The following is a 17,134-nucleotide window of genomic DNA, read 5'->3' as shown; positions in this document are numbered from 1 at the left end:
GAATCATTCCCTTACTATCTACTGCTCTGTCAACTGAAATTGATCAAAGCTATAACAAAAACATTTCTAGAAATCATTTGAATGCGGTAGGAAAAACTCTGGGAATGGAGTCAGAAGAAGGTATATTTTGGAGTGTGTTTTCAGGTCTAAACTTCTTTGCCAGAAATGTTCCTTAATGGAATCTCCAGACTGAGTAGGAAAACAGGGCATACTATTTTTTGAAAGGAATGAGCAGGAATGAAATAAATGCAGTCCAAAGGGAATGCAAAACATGCACTTTGAGGATACTTTGCTTTAGGATAAACCCTCCAAAGGTAAACCTTTCAGCAAGAGTGTTACCTAAGTGCATGGACTGCAGGTTTGTATTACTGAAAACTGGGAGTGGCCGTTGCAGATGCACTGGTTTCTTAGAGGCAGGTCATGGAGGTTCAAATGAGGAGGCCTTGCCTGGCCCCAGGAAGCACCCAGGTGCCTCCTCCCTCCATTTCCCCATCTCCAGTGGGGCGCTCCCAGGGCAGGCTCCAGGCCTGCCCCGTGCGCCTGCGCAGGAGCCTTGGGGCAGGCGGGGTTCCAGCGTGCCGCGGGCGCTCTCAACCGCTCTGAGGGTCTGTTGCTGGCGGTTCATGGCGGGGAGAGGAGCAGCGCGAGAGCAAAGGGCGGTTACCAACGGCCTTCGCTCTCATGGCGTCCTTCTTGGTGTTACCTAAAAATAAAACCAAGTGTGATCAGAAGGTAATCGCCTCCTGGTCATGCTCCCACTGGTCACTAGTGTCCGCCGGGCGACCCCACATTGTGGCCAGAGCAGGCCTGTGGCAGCTCTCAAGGTGGGAGCTTTCATAGCTTTCCTGGGGGTGGGGGGGGGGGGGGCCCTGCGGGACGCCCAGGCCTTGCTCCTTTCCCTTGCTAGCCTGACCCTGAAGTGAGGGGGGAGGGTTTAACAAAGTGGGAACCCCACAGTGTGTCTTGGCCATGCTTCTCACATTCCAAACAATGCAAAAGCTTGAAGAAAACCTCAGCAGTTGAAACCGTGATGCAGTTCAGCAAAGAAGTAGCTCCTGTCCTCGTAAAATCAGTGAAGTTCTCACGGATGACCTCATTGAGTAAGTTGTGAAGCTTGTTGACTTGATCAGAATGATCAGCCAGCATGCATGTTCTAATACACTCATTTGTCAATGATATGAGCAGCTGCGAAGTGGAAGAACAGGCCATTAGTCATAGTCTGTTCACTTAGTAGCACAAGTTGTGGATGCAAGAGTGTGGTCAAAGTCAAGAAAAGTTTGTATAAGAATCGCTTACTTATGTGGAATTTACAAATAAAAAGTAGTGGTATATTATTTGTAAATTGTAGGCTACACATGTATCTAAAATTTACCGCACACACGTATGTATCTTGGGTGGTTGGGTTAGTGTGTACTTGAGAATGTCAGGAAGATTTATTTTGGATTTTGGAGGGTGTGAGATTTGTGGCGGTGGTTTTGTGTATGTGAAAATGTGTTTATATGAATTCTTAGTTTGGAATTTGATATGTATTTAATTGGCGAGAATCTAATATGTATTCACATGTGTGGGTTGGTGGTGTCTATCTGGAGATTGCAGATTAAAGATGGTCATAAATGGGCCGGGTGCGGTGGCTCACGCCTGTAATCCCAGCACTTTGGGAGGCTGAGGTGAGTGGATCACCTGAGGTCAGGAGTTGGAGACCAGCCTGGCCAACATGGTGAAACCCCGTCTCTACTAAAAATACAAAAATTAGCTGGGTGCGGTGGTGCATGCCCAGCTACTTGGGAGGCTGAGGCAGAAGAATCACTTGAACCCAAGAGGCGGAGGTTGCAGTGAGCCCAGATCGTGCCATTGCACTCCAGCCTGGGCAACAGAGCGAGACTCCATTCCCCGCCCCCCAAAAAAGAAGGTCATAACTGTTTTTGTGAGAGTGTATAGGAGTGAGAGTTTATATTTGGAGGATATGAGATGTAAGATATGTATACCAGAAGAATTGGGGTTAGATATTTGTGATTTGGGTTGTGAAGATGTATTTTCCATGTGTTTTCTCAGATGAATGTTGGGGATTTGTATTTGTCTAATGTTTGGCAGATTTGGAAGAATTGTCTTGTGCACATGGGCAATAATAGAGAAAGCGCTTGTGTCTATTTTTGTGGATGTACACTGTGGTTTACGTATTTGGGAAATGTAGGAAGACCATTTGTGTACTCAGGACATGTTGCATGATGATGCGTGTTTCTTTTTATGATTTTCAGGGGGTGTGTATGGCTATTTCAATGTGTGAGGGCAGATCCATGTCTACTGGGGGACTGGTAGGATGAATGTGTGCAGTTGTGAGGTGGAATTTGTATGATTCTGTGTCTTGGAAGATGGAGTTATTTCTGTGTGAGCATTTGGAAGTATGATTACGTATGTGCCGGTATTGTGGAACTGTATGTGTATTTGAGGATATGAGGTGGCATGTTTGCATATTTGTGGCGTGTTAGTTACTTGTGGTTATGTTTAGGGCATGTAGAGAACTGCATGAGTATTGAGTTTGTGTGTGTGTTCAAGGGCATGGCAGTTTAGATGAATGCTTTGTGGAGCTATGTGCTTGTATTTTTCAGTAAGTGGTTTTCAGGGTTGTATATTCTGGGAATTTAGTATATGTGTGTCTGATAGAGAAATGGGGTTCTCTTTTTATACAGGAGAGTGAGAGAGTTGAATTTATATCTATTAGAGGTGTGTGATATGGTTATTGGTTAGTACTTGGCAATGTGGGAGCTGGTTCATACTAGATTGGGATAATTTGGGATTGGGAAGCGTTTTTATGGGTATTGATAAATGATATGCTGGAGATATTTCGGCGCATCTTGGATATGTATACTGGTTTGTGTGTATATTTATCAGCAGATAGATGAATTATCTAAGTCTATTTATAGAATATGGGATTGTTAGTATTTAAAGTGTATTTCTTTGGAGAATGCTAGGGTGTTCGTACATGTGTTTGGGCATGTTTGGGGGGATGAAGTGAGGAGGTTGTATTCCAGAGATGTAGCATATTGATTGGATAGTGTTTCGGGGGATTTACATATTCAGGGATTGAGGATATTTGCGTGAGTGTGTATGTGCCCATGGGTATATGAAAGTTGTGTGTGTATATGAGAGTTTTATTGGTGTTTTTGTGGGGTTTTTTGGTGTTGTGTGGGTTTTATCTGGGAGGGTGGGGTGTGTATTCATGGGTAGTTTTTGAGTGTGTATATGAGGGGTTTGGGGTATATTAAGACTTAGTGGTCCTCTGTGTCTGTTGTGAAATGTAATACTTGCAGAATTTGTTGTTGCCACTCGTATGTGTGTTCTCAGTGTTTGTGAGGTGGACTCATATGTATTTGATAAAAGTAGTTTGTGGTTCTGTGTGTATTTGAGTTTATGGGGCTTCTGTATTTTGTACTCTGGGAGATGTGGGAGGTTCAGTGCATGTATTTGGAAACAGAGAGGCTGTGTAGGTTGTGTTTGCATTCAAGAATCTCGGATTTCTGTATTTTAGAGCTGTGGGATTGTATGTGATTTTTTTTCTGGGTGATGCCTGACACAAGTGTTGTATACCTTGTGATTTTTTTTAGATCCTATGCTTACAGGATTTTCATTATGTACATTATGTACTGTTAACAAATGTACTGAAAAGGATTTTCTTAAAAAAACAACAAGAGAAAAAAATAGAAATTTGATTCCAGTGAGCTGTTTGTAAATCAAGGAGTCCCAGCCTTCAGTGCAAAACAAAGGTACACTCTGAAAGAACAAAGAGAGGTATTATCTTTTATAGAGAAAGTTCGTCCTCAGATTCCCAATCTGGTTCACTCTGCAAATGAGGGATACAAGTTGTTTATTTCTGATTGGCTGATGGAAGTCACAATCTTATTTCTTAAGTCCATATGACGAAATGGTACCCCTTGATTCAGGTGGCATAAACAGGAACAGACAGCTGTGAAAGTCCCAAAGTGACACAAGTACATGGTTTTTGCAGGAAGCAGGGTACCTGTGTGAGACCTGTAGTTAGCAAATGGCTGCTTGGCTCCATTTTGAGTTTAGGCCCAGTTAACCACTCATGATCCATCTTGAAGGATTAGCCCTTTCAGGGTTCACAGTATATATGGGTACTGTGTTCATTGTACATGTTTGTATTTGGGCACATATATATGTACATACATGGTTTTAGCAGTGATGTGAGCATTTGGGGCGGGTAGAGTTTTGTCTACAAATTTGAGTAGTTATTGGGCAGTCCATCTACTGTACCATGTCGTTAGGGTACAGGTACAGGTAGCAGTTGTGTTGCTGGTGGGCTGGTTCAGGTTCTTGACTTTGCTGCACAAAAGAAGTCTTACTTTGAGAGCGAGTCCAACATAAAAGTAAGCAAGAGAGGTTACTGCAAAGTGAACGTACACTCTGACAGCCGATCACAGTGTGCTGCTCAAAGCTGAGACAGCATTGACTGACACTGGGGAAACCTCCTTTATGGGAGCCTTACATGACTATTCATGGGGGTGGGAAGGGGTGTCACTGTTAAGCACGCTCCGGGTCGTTCTCTGGACGCGCACGCGTTATTGCTGCACACGCTAGTGCCTATATCACGTGAATCATTAACATCTTAAATCTCTACCCAAGGGTGTGTTTTTCACTGTTATAATGAGCATTGGTCAAGCCAGGGACACTAATCATGGGTTTTTGCACTTGTGCAAATTTGGGGATTTTCCTTCTTCTTTTCCACCTCCTTACTGCAGGACCTCCTTGTGCGCTGTCAGATGGTTTGTTCTCTTCATCTGTTTAGTAAGTTTGTTCTTCTTTAATGGAGGCTATGACCACCCTATCCTATCTTAGTTGTGTGTGTCTGTTCAGGATACATGAGGAGGTTGTGTTCCGGAGGTACGTAGTTTGGTGGTTTTGTTTGTATATTTGGGGTGAGAGTTGAGGGTCCTACTCAGGGTGCAGGTAGATTGTGTACACGTATTCCTATGGAAAGATGTGGCTGTGCTGGAGCTGGCTTGTGCTAGCGTGGGGTAGCCACTGGGCATGGCACATCTCTTCTCAGCTCTGTGTTCAGTGGCATTAGGTTGGTAGTTTAAAATTAGTCATGCTGAGATATTTACACCACATAAGTAGCACAAATCTGGGCTTTCCAATGTTCCCCTGGAGAGCATTTTATTAAGCAGTTAGCAACACACCACTGGGGTGTGTGTGTGTGTTTAGGATCGGTAAGCAGATGTTTGTATGAAGCAAGAATATTGAGGCTTTAATGGGTGTGTATACTGGGGATTCTATGTGTAGAATGACAAGGGTGGTCATTCTGCATCACTGTGTTACTCCTAAATAGTTGGTTCATTCTTTAGGGCCAAAGAATCCTTATATATGGTCGTTTCTGGCTCTTCCTCCCGCAGATGGATGCAGGGGTACCTGCACCTTAGGCAGGTTGTTGCGCCTTCAGTATCTGTGTGTTCCTATCATCTGGATCCTCAGATGGGTGGGCCTGGTAGACAGAACACTGTGCAGAGCAGAACTTTCCCAGATATTGTCCATGTGATGGGCACAGTCAGAAAGATGTGGGGTTTCCAGGACAGGAGGTCAGATGTGCCATATCTTCTCTCAGTTGTGATGTCCCTGCTGATTCCTCTGGGGCATGGCGAGTGACGAGGACACCCTCTAACATAGGTTCCACAAGATGAAAGCCTGCAGAACCTGTGCCTGCACTGCCATCTGCCCCCTGGGTGGGGATACTGTTGGGTGTCAGGCTGAGAACTGGGCCACCAGTTCTCAACCAACCTGTCCCCATGGAAACCTGAGGCTTCAGGGCTAAGGCAGGACCTCCAGCAGGTACCCAGTGTTGAGAATACATGTTGGTTTCTGTGTTAGGAGTTTTGTCTCAGTGGAGTCATGGTAAAAAGAGGGAATCCAAGGCATGTGACATTTTCTTCTTTCTCTGGTGAAGTGAGGAATGAATGTTGACCATTTCTTTCTGAAGTTCCCTACGGAAAATGTATACTCCACCTGAGGAGCCCAAGGTGACTCCTTATCTGCTCTTGGAGAAGGTGTCATCTAGAATCTTGACAAGGAGTCTTCAGGCACAAGGACCTGAATCTGATTTCTCGTGGAAGGCATTGGGCAGAGCTTGACAGTCCTACCTAGAACTGGGCTATAATTCTAGGGATAAAGTGGAGGAGCAACAAGTGGTGGGGAGCACACCTTTAGAACCTGGGCCTGGAGTGGGCAGGCCAGGAAACCTGAGTTTACATGGGCTTAGGTCCTGGGGCAGAAGCCAGTCACAGAGCCTGGGCAGCCAGATTCACTCCAGCCTGGGTTGTGGGTGGGGGTGAGCCTCCTCTTTCCTCTTGTGCTCCTGTCTGGGGCACCCCTGAGCTGCAGGCAGAGGTCTTAGTTGCAACTCAGCAGGGATGTACAGCCGGGCCTGTTGCTAAGGAGTGAAGAGGGTAGAGTCAAGGAGAGGAGGCACTGATCTGTGTCCCTTCAGCAATCTGGAGCATGATGTTAGATCCTGTTAGCGCAGCCTCCCACTCACATCTCCTGGATCTTCTGTCACCGGGAGGCTCAGGACCCCAAGAGAGAATGGATTCGGTTCCTCCTGACGTGTTTATCTAGTTCTCGGTCCCCACTCTCTCAGCACATTGGGTGCTGGCCCTGCAGATGTGGGAGAAGCCTGGCAGGGCTGGGGTCAGTGAAGTGACACAGGCAGAGCTGGGCAGGCTCTGTCCCGAGGGGTACTGGGAGCTGGGGTCTGGAGACACAGGGAAGCCCCCCTGAGAAAATGTGGCTCTGATGTTTCTGAGAACCCTGTGGACGGGTTCTCCTTTCTTTCCAAAGGCTCAGGATGCCCCTGGAGTGGCAATCACATCTCAGCTTCTTCTTTCTTTTCTTTTCTTTTCCTTTTTTTTTTTTTTTTTTTTTTGAGACAAGTCTCCCTCGTTGCCCGGGCTGGAGTGCAGTGGCATGATCTCGGCTCACTGCGACCTCCTGGGTTCTAAGCGATTCTCCTGCCTCAGCCTCCAGAGTAGCTGGGATTACGGGCGTGCACCACCATGCCCAGCTAATTTTGTATTTTTGGTAAAGACAGGGTTTTGCCATGTTGGCCAGGCTGGTCTCAAACTCCTGACCTCAGGTGATCCACCCGCCTTGGTCTCCCAAAGTGCTGGGATTACAGGCATGAGCCACTACGCCTGGCCAGCTTCATGCATGGGTGACCTAACCTTCCATATTTTCTTTATTGCACATGGGGCCACAAGCCCAGCAGAGGGGACCACAAGCCCAGCAGAGGGAGCCACGTGATGGAGGTGTCCACCTGCTGACCCCACAGCCACCACCTCCTCCCTCAGACTCACCCAAGGATTTGTGGACCTTGCTCCTTACCAGGAGTTGCCTTCTGGCCTTTTCTTCCTCATGGTGAATCCTCCTGCCAATAAAATGTGCCAACATCACTTCCTTTAATGTTCTAATAGCCTCTTTCCTGTGGTACAAATGGATTCCTGTGTAGTGCGGAAGTCACTACACAGCTCCCAGAACCCAGAATCTCCAACAAGAAGCCAGGTGTGGAGAGGGAATGGGGACAGTGGTAGGACACAGCTCAAATGAAGACACTGCAGACATGTTTCCATGGCTTTCTACATTCATATTATTATCGAGTGTTCTCCTCTACAGAGTGAGCACAACATTTTACCCACATGCCTGACGGACAGGCCAAGCTGGATGGAAGCCTTCCGAGGCACCGGAGCAGAAGGGAAATCTTACACATGGCCGCAAAGGACTTCACACTATTCCATCCCCTCTACTGCCATCCAAGAGGCCTCTTGACTCCTCCAGAATCAAATGTAAAAGACAAGATTGGTGAAAATCAGTATCCACGCCACCTGAAGCTATGATTAGCCATTGTACACGAACATGGCACTTTTATTTATTTATTTATTTATTTATTTATTTATTTATTTATTCATTATTTTGAGATGGAGTTTTGCTCTTGTCGCCCAGGCTGGAGTGCAGTGGCGCTACGTCGGCTCACTGCAACCTCTGCCTTCCGAGTTCAAGTGATTCTCCTGTCAGCCTCCCGAGTATGTGGGATTACAGGCACCTGCCACCACACCTGGCTAATTTTTGCTTTTTTTTTTTTTTTTTTTTTTTTTAGTAGAAATGAGGTTTCACCATGTTAGCCAGGTTGGTCCTGAACTCCTGCCCTCAGGTAATCCACCTGCCTTGGTCTCCCAAAGTGCTGGGATTCCAGGCATGAGCCACCACACCTGGCCTGAAGACGGCGCTTTTAAAAAGATTTTTTTCTAAGTAAAATGGCCCCTAAAGAGCCCAGTGATTTTTTTAAGATTTTCTTTTTAATTAAAAAAAAAAAGGATAAAAATTGAAGCTTTAAAATACGGGAAGAGGAGCAAGAGAGCTGCTGAGTTTGCATTTGAAGTTGTGAGGGACTGGGGAGGACACGACCAGGGAGAGAGGACCCCTACACACTAGTCCCCGCTCTCACAGCTTGCGCTCCCCACACTCAGGCTGCGCCGCCAGGAACACAGGACAGAAGTCGTAAGGACAAGAGACCAAACTCAAGGCTTCTTTCTTGTGGTTGGGTGTTTGCGTGTGTAAGTGCAGTCAGCCACACCCCACGGACATAAGGTGCCTGTCTGTGGATGCCATAGGCATGCTCCCGAGTATTGCTCAGTCTCTGGTGACCCCGAGTCTCTGGGCAGGCCACGGGCCTTCACTTCACTTTCTTGAGGATGTCGCATTTTTTCCTGTTAGGGCAGCGGCACCGCTGGTAGATGCTGGGGATACATTTGCAGTGCCACATCTCCTCCACCTTCTCCACGGAGCAGACAGCTTCCCCGTTGTGGCAGATGAGTGGCAGCTGCGTAGAGTCCAGCAGCTTCTTGTTGCAAGCCCGGAAATGGTTGTACTGCAGCCGGAGGTTCTCCGTGGTGGAGGAGCCCTGCGGCAAAGTTGCCCAGGGAGTGGCTGTGCTGCATGATCTCACGCACCTCCTTGTCGGACAGCAGGTAGGGAGGTAGGGAGAGGGTACCGGAAGCTGGGCAAGGGACCACCACCTCATCCAAGGGAATCTTGAAAAAGTCCTTGCTGCTCCTCTTGGGGGCAGCAGGGGACCCTCAAACTCTTCCCCGAACCTCTCGGGGTTGATTGCATAGCTCCTCATGTCTCTGCACTCGGGGTCAGCACGTGGACCTTGCACTGCTGCTGGTAGGAGGGCCTCTGCTCGTGTCCTGGCACAGGTTGTCCATGAACTCCAGGGTCCAGACGTGGTCATTTTTGGTGCAGAGGTAGAGCAGGTGCACGTAGTGGCAAATGTGCTTGATGCAGGACGGGTCCAGCTGCTCTTGCCCCGGGAGCCGCAGCAGCTGTACTGCTTGTGCAGGTTCTCATGGGTGAAGAGCTTGGGGAACAGGGACACCAGCAGATGAGAGGGGAAGTTGCCGATGGACAGGCTGCTCTGGTAGATACTGCGAAGATGCTCCTTGCTGAGCAGGCAGTCGGTGCCGGGCACCTCCAAGTTGGGCTGGAGGATCTCCAATTTGTCCAAGTCGATAGGTACCGGCCAGATCTTCTTGGATCGGCACCGCTGGCCCTGGAAGCTATCCTCCACCCTGATTACTGAGATGTCATTGGGCAGGCTGGAGGAGTCATAGCAGTCGACACGTGGGGGGCTTGCCTTCGCTGCCTGCGTCCAGCCCCAGGCCCTGGAGCTTGTTGTTGATGCGCTGGGTGCACTATTGCAGCCAGGCCTCCTCCTCCTGCATGTGGGGGAAGTAGACCTCTGTGTCATTGCAGATGATCTGCAGCCTCTGCGGGTCAAGCTCCTGCTTACCGCTGTCCCCGTAGCAGCTGTCCTGCTCGCCCAGCTTGCGATGCTCGAAGAGCTCAGAGAAGAGCCAGTGAAAGAGGAAGACAGCAAACTCGCCGGGTGAAGAGGCTTCATCCAGGAACTCAGTGAGGTCCTACATGTCCACCACATGGTCTGAGGCGATGCTGCTGCTCCGGTCCAGAGACAGGCCGTCCTCCTCATCTCTGAGGTCCACTGATCAGCCTCAAAGAAGCTGGCGGCATGGCCACCGGGCTGGCTTTTCTCCATCTCCCGCTGGGCCCAGAAGCGGCTGAAGAAGTTATTCAGCTGGGGCAGGCACTTGGCCTGTCACACAGCCGTGTCCTTCACCGAGGGGTAGTAGTCCTCCATGTAGTTGTGGATGAGCTGCAGGTGCAGTGACTCCAGCTTACACTTGGCCTCAAAGCTGCAGGCACTGCAGCCTCAGGAGAAGTCGACTGTGGCTGAAGAGCCTGGGGAAGAGCTGCACCAGCGGGCTGCAGGCCAGGACCCCGCCTGACAGGCTCTGCTCCATGATCTGCTTGAACTCCGTGGCCTGTGAGCTGCTCTGGGGTGGTGGGGGTCGGCTGGAATTTGGCCACCATCTCAGTGGTGAGCAGGTCCACTTTGCTGTGCAGCTGGGACCTGTTGGATGTGAGGGTGTTGAGCATGTAGAACATCTTCTGGATCAGGAAGTAGATGTTAGGGTCACTGTTGGTGGCCACCCCAGTGCTGCCACAGTCCCACTTCTGTGGCTCATTCAAGAGCCTAAGCAGCAAGGGGCCGTTGCTGGCATTTGCCTTCTGGAAGAGCTCATACATGTTTAGCAGGTCCCCTGAGGGAGGGTTCTTCTCCATGACCTTGTGTGAGATGCCATACAGAGGCTTCTTGTAGTAAGGGGTGGTGGCATGGTTGTAGCGCTCCTCCTTGCCTGGCCACACAGAGCCCGAGCTCCTGCCTTGCTGGCCTGCTCTCCATTGCCTTGGCAGGACGAGCTATTCTCGGGTTCCACATGCCTGCTAGCAGCGTCTCTGGGATCAGCTGCCTCCTCTCCACGCTGGGGATGGAGTCTGGCGGGCCACTGCTGACCGGCCGAGTCCTGGAGGGCAGTGAAGACACTGTCCAGAGGGTGCTTCTCAGAAGTCCTGGAATTTACAGAGCAGCCTAGAGCAGCATCTTTGGCCTCTGTCTCCACTCACACTTCTTAGAAGTTCTTCTACACCAATTTTTTCTGGAGATGGTTCTGACTCTGTCACCCAGGCTGGAGTGCAGTGGTTGATCAGAGCTCACTGCATCCTTGACCTCTCAGACTTAAAAGAGCCCAGCTACTCAGGAGTAGCTGGGACTACAGGCCAGAGCCACCATGCCTGGCTAAATGTTTAAATTTTTTTGGTAGAGGCAGAGGTCTCTCACTGTGTTGCCCGGACAAGTCTCAAATTCTCCGACTCAAGTGGTCCTCCCACTTTGGCCTCCCAAAGTGCTGGGATTAATGGCGTGAGCCACCGTACCTGGCCATATTTTTTTTTTCCCAAAAAATTCATTTGCAGAGTTTAAAAAGTGTCTTTTGATCAAGAGTTCTTACTGTATTTATGTTAGCAAATTTCATTTCCCATTCTGTTGCTTGCCTTTTCACTCTTAGTGAGTTATTTTGTGATTACAAATCCTTATCTTTTATGTTACTTTATTACTATTTATTAACCTATTTATCTTTATCTTATTTATTAGCCTTCAGTGGTTAGTTTTTGGGTCTTTTTTTTTTAAATCTTAAGGTCATAGAAGCGTCCTCTGTATTACTTTTTAAAAGTAATAAAGCTGTACTGTTTCATGTTACACATTGGCTTCTATATGAAATAATTTTTGTGTATGTTGTGAGGTTGGATGTTAATAATCATTTTTCTCTGTATGGATGCATGAAAGACAGCACAATTTATTGAAATGAATCTTTTCCTCACTGTACTGAAGCACTATTTTTTCACAAATCAGCTAAATATATTGTGTGGTTCTCTTTATGAGCTCTCTATTCTGTTTCATTGAAATATCTATACTTGTACCTTTTCCATAATGTCATAATTAATATACATTCATAAAAACTTAAATAGTGGAAGTCTTCACATTATATTTTTTCTTCAAAGTTATCTATACACGGCATTTTAATTTGCATTTTATAGTCAGTTTTTCAGTTGCCACCAAATATAATGCAGACATATGCTATTACTAATCACAGTATTGTGATTTTCAGTGTACTACAAATATAGATTTATTTAAAATACTGAATCTTTCTTCTAATACCAGGATTTACATAGGAACATGGTACATCTTTATTTCTGTTGAATGTCTTTAATTTCTCTCAATAAAATTTCACAATTTTCAGTAAAGGGATTGCATATGATATATTATATTTTATATTAGGAATTCAATGTTTCTTCCTAGAAACATTTCAGATTTTTAATATTTTATTTGATTTAGACTCACTACATTTGGAAAGCTTTAATTATAATTTCATTTTTAGAGCTACTTAGATTTGCTATTTATTCTTGTGTCTCTATTAACGATTTTCTAGAAATATATCTATTTCATCAAATTATTTCAAAATTTTTGATAAAGTTACTTATTACATTCTCTTTCTCTTTCATGACTATAGAATCTATAATGATTTCTTTGTTATTCATGATATTTAGAATTTGCAGATAGTCTTTTTTAAATTTCATGCATAGTCATGGTATATTTTTATCAATCTTTTCAAAGTAACTTTGGCTTTTGCTGATTTCATTTATTTTATGATTATTTCGTTTTCTCCTGCTTCTTATGTATCTTCTCTTTTCTAATTCTTTGGATTTAATTAGACATCACATTTTAAATTTTTCAGATTGATGATTAGATTATTAATTTTCAAGCTTTAATTTTTAAACATATTTATGTAACCATATACATTTATCTCCAAGCTGAGATTTGCCTAAGCCTCCCAACTTTTAACAAGCAGTATTTTTACTTTCATTTTTATTAAATTCAAAATATATTTTAATGTTCACTGTAATTACTTTTTTGATCCATGAATAACTTAGAAATGTGATGTTTAATTTCCAAACATTTGTTCACTTCCAAAGTCTTGCTACAGATTTCCAGCTTAATAACATTGTTGTATGAAAAACACTATCAAGGATTTCAAGTTTTTGGTATTTATTGATTCTTGTTTTGGGCCTAACCTCAGCCTATATCTGTCTATCTTTATCTATCTATCTATCTATCTATCTATCTATCTATCTACCTACCTATCTATCATCTGTCTACCTAGATAGACAGAGATAGCTATAGATAGCTGTGGTAAATTTTGAAGCATGTTCCAAATATATTATAATAAATTGTATGTTTTGCTATTTTTGGGTGCAGTTTTTATGTCAAAATATTTAATCCTACTGCTTTAAATTTCTGTGTTATTGATATTTTGTATCCTTTTTGCTGTCAGTTATCGAAAAAGGCATATTAAAGTCTTTATGATTGAAGATATGGCTATTGCTCTTTTTAGTGCTATAAAAATTGTAAATGTGTGTTAACTGTGTGTGAGTGAAAATACATACACAGGTTTGACAACTTCATCAATAATTGATTCTTTTATATGGATAATGGATACATCTTCCTTTCAGGTAATAATTTCTGCCTTAAAATCTCTTTTGTCTTATATTAACATAGCTAAACAACTTTTCACTTGGCTTGTGTTTGATTACCTTTTATATACATATATGAAAGATTTTTAAATTAAGATGGTTCTATAGATAGTAGAAGATATACAGATAGAAGATAGTAGATATCTTCTACAGGTATAGCTATATATATCTATATACATATATGGATATATTTATATTTATATCTATATATCTCTATATACAAATGTATATATGCAGATATCTCTATATGTACATCTACATATATATCTACATACTGATATATATATCTGTTTGTGTATATGATATCTATATACATGTAGACAGATAAAGATAGATATGCATGTATATGCATATATACAGATATCTATGTGTATATATACATATATACATGTAGATATATACATACCTATATACATGTAGAAATACAGATGTAGATATAAATATATCTATATGTGTATAGAGATATGTGTAGACATATATAGATATATACATATATAGATAGGTCTATATAGAAAACCATCTATCTATATGTAGATAGAGATAGCTATCACTAGATATCTCTACCTATTTAGATACATTATTTATCTGTCTAATCCATCTATAAAACTATCTTAAAACCATCCTAATTTAAAAATCAAGATTCATCTTAATTTAAAAATCTTAATTTAAAAGTTAAGAACCATCTTTATTTTGTGGTTCATATATACCATGGAATAGTAGGCAGCCATAAAAAAGAGTGAGATCAAGTCCTTTGCAGGAACATAGATGGAGCTGGATGGAGGCCTTCATCCTTAGCAAACTAATGCAGGAACAGAAAACCAAATACTTCATATTCTCATTTACAAGTGGGAGCTAAATTACGAGAACACATGAACACATAGAGGGAAACAGATCCTGGGGCCTCTGGGAGGGTGGAGGGTGGGAGGAAGCAGAAGATCAGGAAAAGCAATTAATGGATACTAGGCTTAATTAATGGGTACTGAGTGGTGAAATAATCTGCACAACAGAACCCTGTGACACTAGTTTACTTATATAACCTACACGTGTGCCATTGACCTGAAAATAAGTTAAAAAATTATAAAAAATATATAAATAAAAATCTTTAACCAACACAAGATGGTTCATCCCAAGAATCATCTTAATTTAAAAATCTTCACATCTTAAGAAGCTACACAGGAGGCTGAGGCAGGAGAATCACTTGAACCTGGCAGGTGGGGGTTGCAGTGAAGCGAGATCCTGCCATTGCACTCCAGCCCAGGAGACAGTGTGAGACTATGTCTCAAAAAAAAAAAAAAAAAAAAAAAAAAAAGCAACTTTGCTGCTTAAATTGAGTGTAATACCCATTTACATTTAATGTGGTGAATGAAAACTTTGGTTTTCATTTACCACCCTACAATTGAATTTTTAATTCCTCCACATATTCTATTTGCCTTTCTCAACAATTATTTTATAGATAAGAGGACTTACAGAAAGCAAATATATGACTCAATATTCGAATAAAAGTGCTTGAAATAATTTATATTGAGCACTTTATCCTTCTTTCTTAAAAATCTTAAGCTATACACATTACATAGCCAGGGACTGATGAGAACCTAGTACTAGATAACCTTTTCAAAGGCATGGATAGAATGCTTTCCAGGTATGGATTGCTTCCATGCTCCCCTTCCATACATTTTAAAGCCATTGCATAAAAAGTATGGAATTTTGTAGAGAGGAGTGAGTTTATATCCTTTAATATTTTCTCACGTTAGAAATGCAGTCTTGGAATGATATAAACTCTGTAAACAGACTATCATGCTACATTTACAGAGAATTATATCAAGGTGTCTATTTTTAAGACAAGAATACAAATTATGTTTTTTCTAATAATAGAAATGGATAAGCAGAATTCTGGCTTCTAATAATGAGAACATACTCTCCCTTAGTTTGAAATAAGTTAGATAATTTAACTTTCTCATGTTATCTTGAAGTTAATACATCGTTCGTATTGAATGTATCAATGCACTACATGAAGCGGTACATTTGGTACCATCCCTTTTATCCTCCACATAAAATGATTCAGTGTTTTAATACACTTCTTTCCACATCCTGCAGTTTTGCATAGCAAAAGAAGCATGCACTTTGAGGAAAATGTACCTTTTAATTTTTTGTATTTTAAATATTATGGGTACAAAATATTTGTATATAATTATGGAGTACATGTGATGTTTCAATACCTCCTTTTTGATCCCAGATCTTCCCTGAATTTTTTGTCCAATTTGTATTGCATTATTTGTGTTTGAAAAGGAGTAATGATGTTCAGTATATACTGTTATAAAATAACTGATTCCAAGGATGCAAAGTATCTGATACTTACTATGTCCAAGTATGATTTTTAAGCAAATGTTCCGAACAATACATAAGTAATAACATAGAATAAAATAAATTCATATAACTTTATGATAATAATTTTACCTAAATTAAAAAGTGTTATGTGCAAACAGATGGTATACAACACTTAGCATTTAATAATGCAGTTAAGTCCAATTGAATATATTGTTTGATTTATTTCCACAATCTTTGACACATGTATTGTAGATCCAAACATCAAAAACCATAAGTAGCCTGCATAATGCCTTTTTTATTCTCTGCAATGTTGTTAATATAAATATATAAAAAAAATCTTAAATTATTTAAATAAGTCAATTATTTTATATGCAGATTTAGTATTAGAATATATATCTTCTTTTGCACAATAAACTTTTTTAAGTGTCAGAAATTATATAATTATAAAGTGACTTTTGTTCACATAGTAGTTAGTTGTACATACCCACAAGATACTCGAAAAATATTTTTGTCAACATTGGATGCATTTTTCTCTTATGGACTCTTAAAAATGTTAACAAGCCAACACGTGAATGTACTGAAGTATTTTTTCATCATCTTTTCTAGTGTTGATATTGAGTTGATTTATATAAAGTCATTAGAGTGACAATTCAACAAATACTTTCTGTGGCATAACAAATGTCATTAACTTGCTAGTCTGTCATGCTGTTGCAAAGCTAAAACCACATTCATTAGTGTTTTTCGTTGTTGCTGTAGTGGTGGTTTGTTTGTTTTATTACATGATGTGGCCCACTTCTTGTATTAAATTATTTATTCTTTCTGAGAATGTTCTATCAGAATGCAATAAAACCTTTAAAAAATGATTTAAAAATGTATTCCCATAGGTGGGAACTGAACAATGAGAACATTTGGACACAGGGTGGGGAACATCACACACCAGGGCCTGTCATGGGGTTGGGGGAGAGGGGAAGGATAGCATTAGGAGAAATACCTAATGTAAATGACGAGTTAATGGGTGCAGCAAACCAAGTCGGCACATGTATACCTACGTAACAAACCTGCATGTTGTGCACATGTACCCTAGAACTTAAAAGTATAATAAAAATATATATATCTCTCTCTACTGAACACAGTGTCTATATATTAGATGACCTAGGACTGGTAGGGGGCTCTAATCCAGGGGATTGTTGATAAACTCAGACAACTTCTATAATTTTTACATCGTTACTCTTAAAGTCATGTCATTGATTGTCTCAATATTGGAAAATAACATATTCAGTGTATCAATAAACTGGAG

At 42.4% G+C, this 17,134-nt stretch overlaps 1 pseudogene; it reads right to left on the bottom strand.

The window, feature by feature from the left end:
• Positions 1–590: 590 nt before the first annotated feature.
• Positions 591–11,910, bottom strand: LOC103247561 (BEN domain-containing protein 3-like; annotated as a pseudogene).
• Positions 11,911–17,134: the final 5,224 nt, after the last annotated feature.

The sequence above is a fragment of the Chlorocebus sabaeus genome, chromosome 9 (assembly GCF_047675955.1).
Source record: "Chlorocebus sabaeus isolate Y175 chromosome 9, mChlSab1.0.hap1, whole genome shotgun sequence".
NCBI classification, from domain to species: Eukaryota; Metazoa; Chordata; class Mammalia; order Primates; family Cercopithecidae; genus Chlorocebus; species Chlorocebus sabaeus.
The sequence above is the reverse complement of the archived record's forward strand: the minus strand, read 5'-3'. Positions and strand labels throughout refer to the sequence as shown.